We start from the raw sequence: 11,907 nt of genomic DNA on the forward strand, positions 1-11,907 counted from the left end.
ACGGTCGACAAAGAAGGGCCTGGCGGTGTCGCCATACTGTCCAGCAACGCTCGGCAGATTTGTGCGGGTGGAATGGAAGACCTCCCACCACGCGCCGACGAAGAAGGGGCCTCGGAGCGCTCCAGACCAGCGCCCACCATCTTTCAACACCTGCCATGACAAAGAGTAAACGAAATTACTACAACATAAAAAATACCGACATGAATAATAATATATGATGTTTTTCATAACAAAATCAAAAAATATATATGATGTTTAAATCTACCCGATCAACACAATTATATATGATGTTTTTTATAACAAAATCGAAAAATATATGACCTAACTCAAAATTCACAAATATATGACCCCGTCGGCCTCTGTGTTGTGGGTGTCGTGTCGGGGTCGGGGTGTCGTGTCGGGGTCGGGGTGCTGTTTCGGGGTCGGGGTGTCGGGGTCGGGGTCGGGGTGTGGTGTCAGGGTGTCGGGGGTCGGGGGTCGGGGTGTCGTGCCGGGGTGTCGGGGTGGCGTGTCGGGGTCGGGGTCGGGGTGTGGTGTCACGGTGTCGGGGTGTCAGGGTGTCGGGTTGTCTGGGTCGGGGTGTCAGGGTGCCTTTTTCTTCTTCTTCTTCTTCTTTCCTCTTTTTCCTTTTCTTCTTCTCTTCTTCTTCTTTTCTTCTTTTCTTCTTCTTCTTCTTCTTCTTCTTCTTCTCCTTTTTCCTCTTCTTCTTCTTTTCTTCTTCTTCTTCTCCTCCTCTTCCTCCCTCCTCCTCCTCCTCTTCCTCTTCTTTCTTCTTCTTCTTCTTCTTCTTCTTCTTCTTATTCTTCTTCTTCTTCTTCTTCTTCTTCTTCTTCTTCTTCTTTTCTTTCTTCTTCTCCCTCCTCCTCTTCCTCCCTCCTCCTCCTCCTTCTACTCTTCTTCTTCTTCTGAACCAAAACTAAAACTAATCTCAAATAAACTAAACTAAAAATAAAACTAAAACTAAACTGAAAAATAAAACTAAAGTAAAACTATAACTAAAACTAGGGTTTAGGGTTTCCTCTTCTTTTCTTTCTTCTTCTCCCTCCTCCTCTTCCTCCCTTCTCCCCTCCTCTTCTTGTTCTTCTTCTTCCCCTTCTACATATTCTAGCACTAAAACTAAACTGAATTTAACACTACATCTAACATTAAATCTAACACTAACACATATCTAGCACTAAATCTAACACTAACAATTAAACAGCAAAAAAAGAAAAAACAGAAAAAACATAACACACCGGAGTAGATGGGGGCCTGGGTTTCGCAGCGGCAGGGTGGCGGTGGCGACGGGGGCCGCAGGGCTCCGGCGCGGTGGAGCTCAGGGGGGGTGGTGAGCGGCGGCGCCGAGCTGGCTGGGAGGCGGGGGCGATGGGGCCGCGATGGCGCCGGGGTGGTGCGCGGGTGGTGGCGGCGTGATATGTCCATTTTGCATCATGCTTTTATATCGATATTTATTGCATTATGGGTTGTTATCACACATTATGTCACAATATTTATGCCTATTCTCTCTTATTTTACAAGGTTTACATAAGGAGGGAGAATGTCGGCAGCTGGAATTCTGGGCTGGAAAAGGAGCAAATATTAGAGACCTATTCTACACAACTCCAAAACTCCTGAAACTCCACGAAAGTTGTTTTTGGAAATAATAAAAAATACTGAGCGGAAGAAACACCAGAGGGGGCCCACCCCCTGGCCACGAGGGTGGGGGCGCGCCCTACCCCCTGGGCGCGCCCCCTGCCTCGTGGGCCCCCTGTTGGCCCTCCGGTGCCCATCTTCTGCTATATGAAGTCTTTCGTCCGAAGAAAAATCATAAGCAAGCTTTCAGGACGAGACTCCGCCGCCATGAGGCGGAACCAATCTAGGGCTCCGGCAGAGCTGTTCTGCCGGGGACACTTCCCTCCGGGAGGGGGAAATCATCGCCATCGTCATCACCAACGCTCCTCTCATCGGGAGGGGGCCAATCTCCATCAACATCTTCAGCAGCACCATCTCCTCTCAAACCCTAGTTCATCTCTTGTATCCAATTCTTGTCTCTAAGTCTGGGATTGGTACCTGTAGGTTGCTAGTAGTGTTGATTACTCCTTGTAGTTGATGCTAGTTGGTTTATTTGGTGGAAGATCATATGTTCAGATCCTTTATGCATATTAATACTCCTCTGATTATGAACATGAATATGCTTTGTGAGTAGTTACGTTTGTTCCCGAGGACATGGGAGAAGTCTTGCTATTAGTACTCATGTGAATTTGGTATTCGTTCGATATTTTGATGAGATGTATGTTGTCTTTCCTCTAGTGGTGTTATGTGAACGTCGACTACATGACACTTCACCATTGTTTGGGCCTAGAGGAAGGCATTGGGAAGTAATAAGTCGATGATGGGTTGCTAGAGTGACAGAAGCTTAAACCATAGTTTATGCGTTGCTTCGTAAGGGGCTGATTTGGATCCATATGTTTCATGCTATGGTTAGGTTTACCTTAATACTTCTTTTGTAGTTGCAGATGCTTGCAATAGGGGTTAATCATAAGTGGGATGCTTGTTCAAGTAAGAACAGCACCCAAGCACCGGTCCACCCACATATCAAATTATCAAAGTACCGAACGCGAATCATATGAACGTGATGAAAACTAGCTTGACGATAATTCCCATGTGTCCTCGGGAGCGCTTTTCTCTATATAAGAGTTTGTCCAGGCTTGTCCTTTGCTACAAAAAGGATTGGGCCACCTTGCTGCACTTTATTTACTTTTGTTACTTGTTTCTCATTACAAATTATCTTATCACAAAACTATCTGTTACCTATAATTTCAGTGCTTGCAGAGAATACCTTGCTGAAAACCGCTTATCATTTCCTTCTGCTCCTCGTTGGGTTCGACACTCTTACTTATGGAAAGGACTACGATAGATCCCCTATACTTGTGGGTCATCAAGACTCTTTTTTGGCATAGTTGCCGGGGAGTGAAGCGCCTTTGGTAGGTGGAATTTGGTAAGGAGAAATTTATATAGTGTGCTGAAATTTACTGTCACTCGTTACTATGGAAAGTAATCCTCTGAGGGGCTTATTCAGGGTATCTTCACCCCGACCAGTAGAGCAAAGAGTTGCCTACTGAACCTACTGAAAATGAAAATGTCTACTTTGAAATTCCTTCGGGTATGGTAGAAAAACTGCTTGCTAATCCTTTTATAGGAGATGGAACATTACATCCTGATGAACACCTAATATATGTGGATGAAGTTTGTGGATTATTTAAGCTTGCAGGTATGCCCGATGATGTTATCAAGAAGAAGGTCTTCCCTTTATCTTTGAAGGGAGATGCATTGACATGGTATAGTCAATGTGATGATATGGGATCATGGAACTACAAACGATTGAAATTGGAATTTCATCAGAAGTTTTATCCTATGCATCTTGTTCATCGTGATCGCAATTATATATATAATTTTTGGCCTCGCGAAGGAGAAAGCATCGCTCAAGCTTGGGGGAGGCTTAAATCAATGTTATATTCATGCCCCCATCATAAGCTCTCAAGAGAAATGATTATTCAAAAATTTTATGCTCGGCTTTCTGATAACAATCGCACCATGCTCGACACTTCTTGTGCTGGCTCTTTTATGATGAAGACTATTGAATTCAAATGGGATTTATTGGAAATAATTAAACGCAACTCTGAAGATTGGGACCTCGACGAAGGTAAGGAGTCAGGTATGACACCTAAGTTTGATTGTGTTAAATCTTTTATGGATACCGATGTTTTCCGCAAATTTATCACTAAATATGGACTTGACTCTGAGATAGTAGCTTCTTTCTATGAATCCTTTGCTACTCATGTTGATCTCCCTAAGGAGAAGTGGTTTAAATATCATCCTCCCATAGAAGTAAAAGTAGCTGCACCTATTAAAGTTGAAGAAAAGACTATCACTTATAATGATCCTATTATTCCTACTGCTTATGTAGAGAAACCACCTTTTCCTGTTAGAATAAAGGATCATGCTAAAGCTTCAACTGTGGTTCGTAAAAGCAATATTAGAACTTATACACCTCCCGAGCAAGTTAAAGTTGAACCTAATATTGCTATTGTTAAAGATCTCTTGGCTGATAATATTGATGGGCATGTTATTTATTTCTGTAATGAGACTGCTAGAATTGCTAAACCTTGTGCTAAAGATGAACATAGACCTGTGGTAGGCATGCCTGTTATTTCTGTTAAAATAGGAGATCATTGTTATCATGGCTTATGTGATGCTGGTGCTAGTGCTAGTGCAATACCTATTGACTTATACAAAGAAATTATGCATGATATTGCACCTGCTGAGTTAGAAGATATTGATGTCACTATTAAGCTTGCCAATAGAGATACTATTTCACCCATTGGAATTATTAGAGATGTAGAAGTCTTGTGTGGGAAAACTAAATATCCTACTGATTTTCTTGTTCTTGGTTCCCCACAAGATAGCTTTTGTCCCATTATATTTGGTAGACCCTTCTTGAACACTGTTAATGCTAGGATAGACTGCAAAAAAGATGTTGTTACTATTGGTTTGGGTGATATGTCTCATGAGTTCAACTTTTCTAAATTTCGTAGACAACATCGTGAAGAGGAATTGCCTAGTAAAGATGAAATCATTGGTCTTGCTTCTATTGCCGTACCTCCTAGTGATCCTTTAGAACAATATTTGCTAGACCATGAAAATGATATGTTTATGAATGAAAGAAGGGAAATAGATGAAGTGTTGTTTAAACAGGGACCTATTCTAAAACACAACTTTCCTGTTGAAATCCTAGGGGATCCTCCTCCACCCAAGGGTGATCCCGTGTTTGAGCTTAAACCATTGCCCGATACTCTTAAATATGCTTATCTTGATGAAAAGAAGATATATCCTGTTATTATTAGTGCTAACCTTTCAGAGAAGGAGGAAGAAAAATTATTGAAAACTCTGAAGAAGCACTGTGATGCTATTGGATATACTCTTGATGATCTTAAGGGCATTAGTCCCACTCTATGTCAACATAAAATAAATTTGGAGAAAGATGCCAAACCAGTTATTGATCACCAACGACGGCTGAATCCTAAAATGAAAGAAGTGGTAAGAAAGGAAATACTAAAGCTCCTTGATGCAGGTATAATCTATCCTGTTGCTGATAATCAGTGGGTAAGTCTTGTCCATTGTGTCCCTAAGAAGGGAGGTATTACTGTCGTTCCTAATGATAAAGATGAATTGATTCCGCAAAGAATTATTATAGGTTATAGGATGGTAATTGATTTCCGCAAATTAAATAAAGCTACTAAAAAGGATCATTACCCCTTACGTTTTATTGATCAAATGCTAGAAAGATTATCCAAACATACATATTTTTGCTTTCTAGATGGTTATTCTGGTTTCTCTCAAATACCTGTGTCAGCTGATGATCAAGCTAAGACCACTTTTACCTGCCCTTTCGGTACTTTTGCTTATAGACGTATGCCTTTTGGTTTATGTAATGCACCTGCTACCTTTCAAAGATGCATGATGGCTATATTCTCTGACTTTTGTGAAAAGATTTGTGAGGTTTTCATGGACGATTTCTCTATTTATGGATCCTCTTTTGATGATTGCTTAAGAAACCTTGATCGAGTTTTGCAGAGATGTGAAGAAACTAACCTTGTCTTGAATTGGGAGAAGTGCCACTTTATGGTTAATGAAGGTATTGTCTTGGGGCATAAAATTTCTGAAAGAGGTATTGAAGTTGATAAAGCTAAAGTTGATGCTATTGAAAAGATGCCATGTCCCAAGGACATCAAAGGTATAAGAAGTTTCCTGGGTCATGCTGGATTTTATAGGAGGTTCATTAAGGACTTCTCAAAAAATTCTCGGCCTCTAACTAATTTATTACAAAAGGATATACCATTTGTCTTTGATGATGATTGTGTAGAAGCATTTGAAATACTTAAGAAAGCATTGATTTCTGCACCTATTGTTCAGCCACCTGATTGGAATTTACCCTTTGAAATTATGTGTGATGCTAGTGATTATGCTGTAGGTGCTGTTCTAGGGAAAAGAGTTGATAAGAAATTAAATGTTATCCAATATGCTAGTAAAACTCTAGACAATGCTCAGAGAAATTATGCTACTACTGAAAAAGAATTCTTAGCAGTTGTATTTGCTTGTGATAAGTTCAGACCTTATATTGTTGATTCTAAAGTAACTATTCACATAGATCATGCTGCTATTAAATATCTTATGGAAAAGAAAGATGCTAAACCTACACTTATTAGATAGGTTCTCTTGCTACAAGAATTTGATTTGCATATTATCGATAGAAAGGGAGCTGAGAACCCCGTTGCAGATAACTTGTCTAGGTTAGAAAATGTTCTTGATGACCCACTACCTATTGATGATAGCTTTCCTGATGAACAATTAAATGTCATAAATGCTTCTCGTACTACTCCATGGTATGTTGATTATGCTAATTACATTGTTGCTAAATTTATACCACCTAGTTTCACATACCAGCAAAAGAAAAAGTTTCTCTATGATTTAAGACATTACTTTTGGGATGACCCACATCTTTATAAAGAAGGAGTAGATGGTGTTATTAGACGTTGTGTATCTGAGCATGAACAGGAACAGATCCTACGCAAGTGTCACTCCGAGGCTTATGGAGGACACCATGCTGGAGATAGAACTGCACATAAGGTATTGCAATCCGGTTTTTATTGGCCTACTCTCTTCAAGGATGCCCATAAGTTTGTCCTATCCTGTGATGAATGTCAAAGAATTGGTAATATCAGTAGACGTCAAGAAATGCCTATGAATTATTCACTTGTTATTGAACCATTTGATGTTTGGGGCTTTGATTATATGGGACCGTTTCCTTCCTCTAATGGATATACACATATTTTAGTTGCTGTTGATTACGTTACTAAGTGGGTAGAAGCTATTCCAACTACTTGTGCTGATCATAACACCTCCATTAAGATGCTTAAAGAAGTTATTTTTCCGAGCTTTGGAGTCCCTAGATATTTAACGACTGATGGTGGTTCACATTCCATTCATGGTGCTTTCCGTAAAATGCTTGCCAAGTATGATGTTAATCATAGAATTGCATCTCCTTATCATCCACAGTCTAGTGGTCAAGTAGAATTGAGTAATAGAGAACTCAAATTAATTTTGCAAAAGACTGTTAATAGATCTAGGAAGAATTGGTCCAAGAAACTTGATGATGCATTGTGGGCCTATAGAACTGCATATAAAAATCCTATGGGTATGTCTCCGTATAAAATGGTTTATGGAAAAAGCATGTCACTTACCTCTCGAACTAGAACATAAGGCATATTGGGCATTAAAGAGCTCAACTATGATTTTAAACTTGCCGGTGAGAAGAGGTTATTTAACATTAGCTCACTTGATGAATGGAGAACCCAAGCCTATGAAAATGCCAAGTTGTTTAAAGAAAAAGTTAAAAGATGGCATGACAAAAGGATACAAAAGCGTGAGTTTAATGTAGGTGATTATGTATTGCTATACAACTCTCGTTTAAGATTTTTTGCAGGAAAACTTCTCTCGAAATGGGAAGGTCCTTACGTCATTGAGGAGGTCTATCGTTCCGGTGCCATAAAAATCAACAACTTTGAAGGCACAAATCCGAAGGTGGTGAACGGTCAAAGAATCAAACATTATATCTCAGGTAATCCTATAAATGTTGAAACCAATGTTATTGAAACCGTAACCCCGGAGGAATACATAAGGGACACTTTCCAGAACGTTTCATACTCCGAAAAGGAATAGGTATGTGGTACGGTAAGTAAACCGACTCCAAAATAGTTCTAATGGCAATTTTTCTCCGTTTTGGAATATTTAGAAAAATAGAAAAATAAGAAGCAGTCCGTGAAGGACACGAGGTCTCCACGAGGGTGGAGGGCGTGCCCTACCCCCTGCCTCGTGGGCACCTCGTGTGCATGTCCCCAGGTTGAGGTAATGGGACTTCATCTTCATCTGAGCTCGTCTCCTCCTTTCTCTTGGGTTCATAGTCCTCTTCTTCTTCCGTAGTCCAACCACAATGCTCCACATCCCCATAGACCTTAGGATATGCAAGGTGATCAGCCACATAACTTTCTCCTTCCAAATCCTGGGACGACATGTTGCTCTAATCTACAGTAGGACATCTCAAAACAAAGACAGGAGATATTTGCATGATGCGGGAGTCAAAACCTTCGTCTCTGATAGAGTAAAGAAATTTAAGATCGAGTTTATCCCTTTTCGTCTCTTGCAGGAAAACAAGCAGGAATTATGCAAAAAATATTAAGCCTGGAGCAGGAGATTGATGACCTGAGGGATCAAAATTCTGTCCTCAAACGCAAATTAAGGAAGAAGCCTATGCCATCAACTAAACCATCATCTTCTTCACCAACAAAGAAAGAGATATAATCATATGGGTATTGGCACACCCCTTGGCAACTGCCAAGCTTGGGGGAGATGCCCCGGTATCGTATCACCATCACATCTCTATCTTTACCGTTTTTCTCAGTTCGATCCTTTGAGTAATATCTTGATCTAGTAGAATAAAGTTTTGGTATGATCTAGTTTTGAGTTTTGCTTTATGATCCCTCTATGTAATCGAGTCCGTGAGTTATATAATAAAGATTAGTGTTGAGTCAAGGGCTTGATTATCTTGCTATGATCTTGAGTGAATAAAAGAAAAGAGAAAAGAATAAAAAGAAATAAAAAGAGATCATATTGATTTTATGGAGAGTAATGACTTCACATAGAAAGAGTATGATGGTTAAAAATTGTTGAGAGTTGACAAACATAACTTTGGTCATCGTTGCAATTAATAGGAAGTAATAAAGAAAGAGAGGTTTCACATATAAATATACTATCTTGGACATCTTTTATGATTGGGAGCACTCATTAAAATATGACATGCTAAAGCGTTGATGTTGGACAAGGAAGACAACGTAATGGGTTATGTTTTCTTATATCTGAGATAAAGTATATTGTCATGGATCATCCAACATGTTGAGCTTGCCTTTCCCCCTCATGCTAGCCAAATTCTTTGCAACAAGTAGAGATACTACTTGTGCTTCCAAATACCCTTAAACCAATTTTGCCATGAGAGTCCACCATATCTACCTATGGATTGAGTAAGATCCTTCAAGTAAGTTGTCATCAGTGCAAGCAATAAAAATTGCTCTCTAAATATGTATGATTGATTGGTGTGGAGGAAATAACCTTTATACGATCTTGTGATGTGGAAGAAATAAAAGCGACGGACTGCATAATAAAGGTCTATATCACAAGTGGCAATATAAAGTGACGTTATTTCGCATTAAAATTTTGTGCATCCAACCCTGAAAGCGCATGGCAACCTCTGCTTCCCTCTACGAAGGGCCTATCTTTTATTATTATCTTCTACCTTATGCAAGAGTCATGGTGATCTTCACCTTTCCTTTTTTTTACATTTTATCCTTTAGCAAGCACAGGATGTTGGAAAGATCCTGATACATGTATCTAATTGGATGTAAGTTAGCATGAACTATTATTGTTGACATTACCCTTGAGGTAAAAGGTTGGGAGGCGAAACTATAAGCCCCTATCTTTCTCTGTGTACGATTAAAACTCCGTGACCACAAGTATTGCGTGAGTGTTAGCAATTGTGAAAGACTAAAAGATAGTTGAGTACGTGGACTTGCTAAAAAGCTCTGACATAGACTCTTTCTAATGTTATGATAAATTGCAATTGCTTCAATGACTGGGATTATAGTTTGTTTGTTCTCAATAAAGTTTCTGATTCATACTTTGCATTGTGAATAGATTATTACTTGAGCATAAGAAATCATATGACAATATTCATATATGTTGCTGTTATAAGATTAATCATGATGCCCTCATGTCCGTATTTTATTTTATCGACACCTCTACCTCTAAACATGTGGACATATTTATCGTTATCGGCTTCCGCTTGAGGACAAGCGAGGTCTAAGCTTGGGGGAGTTGATACGTCCATTTTGCATCATGCTTTTATATCGATATTTATTGCATTATGGGCTGTTATCACACATTATGTCACAATACTTATGCCTATTCTCTCTTATTTTACAAGGTTTACATAAGGAGGGAGAATGCCGGCAGCTGGAATTCTGGGCTGGAAAAGGAGCAAATATTAGAGACCTATTCTGCACGACTCCAAAAGTCCTGAAACTCCACGAAAATTGTTTTTGGAAATAATAAGAAATACTGAGTGGAAGAAATACCAGAGGGGGCCCACACCCTGGCCACGAGGGTGGGGGCGCGCCCTACCCCCTGGGCGCGCCCCCTGCCTCGTGGGCCCCCTGTTGGCCCTCTGATGCCCATCTTCTGCTATATGAAGTCTTCGGTCCGAAGAAAAATCATAAGCAAGCTTTCAGGACGAGACTCCGCCGCCACGAGGCGGAACCAATCTAGGGCTCCGGTAGAGCTGTTCTGCCGGGGACACTTCCCTCTGGGAGGGGGAAATCATCGCCATCGTGATCACCAACGCTCCTCTCATCGGGAGGGGGCCCAATCTCTATCAACATCTTCACCAGCACCATCTCCTCTCAAACCCTAGTTCATCTCTTGTATCCAATTCTTGTCTCTAAGTCTGGGATTGGTACATGTAGGTTGCTAGTAGTGTTGATTACTCCTTGTAGTTGATGCTAGTTGGTTTATTTGGTGGAAGATCATATGTTTAGATCCTTTATGCATATTAATACTCCTCTGATTATGAACATGAATATGCTTTGTGAGTAGTTGCGTTTGTTCCCGAGGACATGGGAGAAGTCTTGCTATTGGTAGTCATGTGAATTTGGTATTCGTTCGATATTTTGATGAGATGTGTGTTGTCTTTCCTCTAGTGGTGTTATGTGAATGTCGACTACATGACACTTCACCATTGTTTGGGCCTAGAGGAAGGCATTGGGAAGTAATAAGTAGATGATGGGTTGCTAGAGTGACAGAAGCTTAAACCCTAGTTTATGCGTTGCTTCGTAAGGGGCTGATTTGGATCCATATGTTTCATGCTATGGTTAGGTTTACCTTAATACTTCTTTTGTTGTTGCGGATGCTTGCAATAGGGGTCAATCATAAGTGGAATGCTTGTTCAAGTAAGAACAGCACCCAAGCACCGGTCCACCCACATATCAAATTATCAAAGTACCGAACGCGAATCATATGAACATGATGAAAACTAGCTTGACGATAATTCCCATGTGTCCTCGGGAGCGCTTTTCTATATATAAGAGTTTGTCCAGGCATTTCCTTTGCTACAAAAGGGATTGGGCCACCTTGCTGCACTTTATTTACTTTTGTTACTTGTTGCTCGTTACAAATTATCTTATCACAAAACTATCTGTTACCTATAATTTCAGTGCTTGCAGAGAATACCTTGCTGAAAATCGCTTATCATTTCCTTCTGCTCCTCGTTGGGTTCGACACTCTTACTTATCGAAAGGACTACGATAGATCCCCTATACTTGTGGGTCATCAGGGCGGTGGGGCGCCGGGGCGGTGGGGCGGTCGGGCGGCGATGTGGTGGGGAGGCGGGGCGGCGGGGTGGTGGGGCGACGGGGCGTCAGGGTGGTGGGGCAACGGGGTGTCGGCGGGTGGGGGCGGCGGGGCAAGCGGCGGTGGGTGGCAGCGGCGGCGGGCGGCGGCGGCGGCGGTGGTGGTTGTGTTTGTCGGGGAGGAGAGAGGGAGTGAAACAGAAAGATGGGGGCGGGGTGGGGATCGGCCGTTAGTTACGTTAGTTCTTTGTCGTCCGCCCCAGCTTTGCCGTCCGCTAGCAGACAGCAAAGAGGAGGGCCATTAAGTTTTTTTTAATCAGCTTGTTAGTGGGGGCCACCTCTATCTTTGCCGTCTGCCAGCTAACGACAAAGATTATTTGCCGTCCGCTAGCGGATGGCGAAGAATTGGCTGATG

This window comes from Aegilops tauschii, chromosome 6, assembly GCF_002575655.3.
Source record: "Aegilops tauschii subsp. strangulata cultivar AL8/78 chromosome 6, Aet v6.0, whole genome shotgun sequence".
Classification (NCBI taxonomy): domain Eukaryota; kingdom Viridiplantae; phylum Streptophyta; class Magnoliopsida; order Poales; family Poaceae; genus Aegilops; species Aegilops tauschii.